The sequence below is a fragment of the Portunus trituberculatus genome, chromosome 25, assembly GCF_017591435.1.
Source record: "Portunus trituberculatus isolate SZX2019 chromosome 25, ASM1759143v1, whole genome shotgun sequence".
NCBI lineage: Eukaryota > Metazoa > Arthropoda > Malacostraca > Decapoda > Portunidae > Portunus > Portunus trituberculatus.
In genome coordinates this window covers 1,272,121-1,272,500 of record NC_059279.1, presented here as the reverse complement: position 1 = coordinate 1,272,500, position 380 = coordinate 1,272,121, and positions in this window count along the sequence as shown.

Sequence of the window (380 nt, the reverse complement as noted above, 5' to 3'; positions counted from 1 at the left end):
TACAACGACACCACCGCGGCAGACTGCCACGGAAGGCTGCGCTGGTTCAAAGGCGCTAAAATGTCAACCGTGTGAACTTTGTTGGGTTCGAACCTTAGCGTGTCTCGAGCAGTAGGTCAGGGAGATTAAGGAACGCTGGTGGTGGTGGTGGTGGTGGTGGATGGAGAACGAGTAAGTGGGTAATATAGAAAATAGGAAGAGAATGATGATGATGATGATGAAAGAAGAAGAAGAAGAAGAAGAAGAAGAAGAAGAAGAAGAAGAAGAAGAAGAAGAAGAAGAAGAACAAGAACAAGAAAAAGAACAAGAAGAAGAAGAAGAAGAAGAAGAAGAAGAAGAAGAAGAAGAAGAAGAAGAAGAAGAAGAAGAAGAAGAAATAA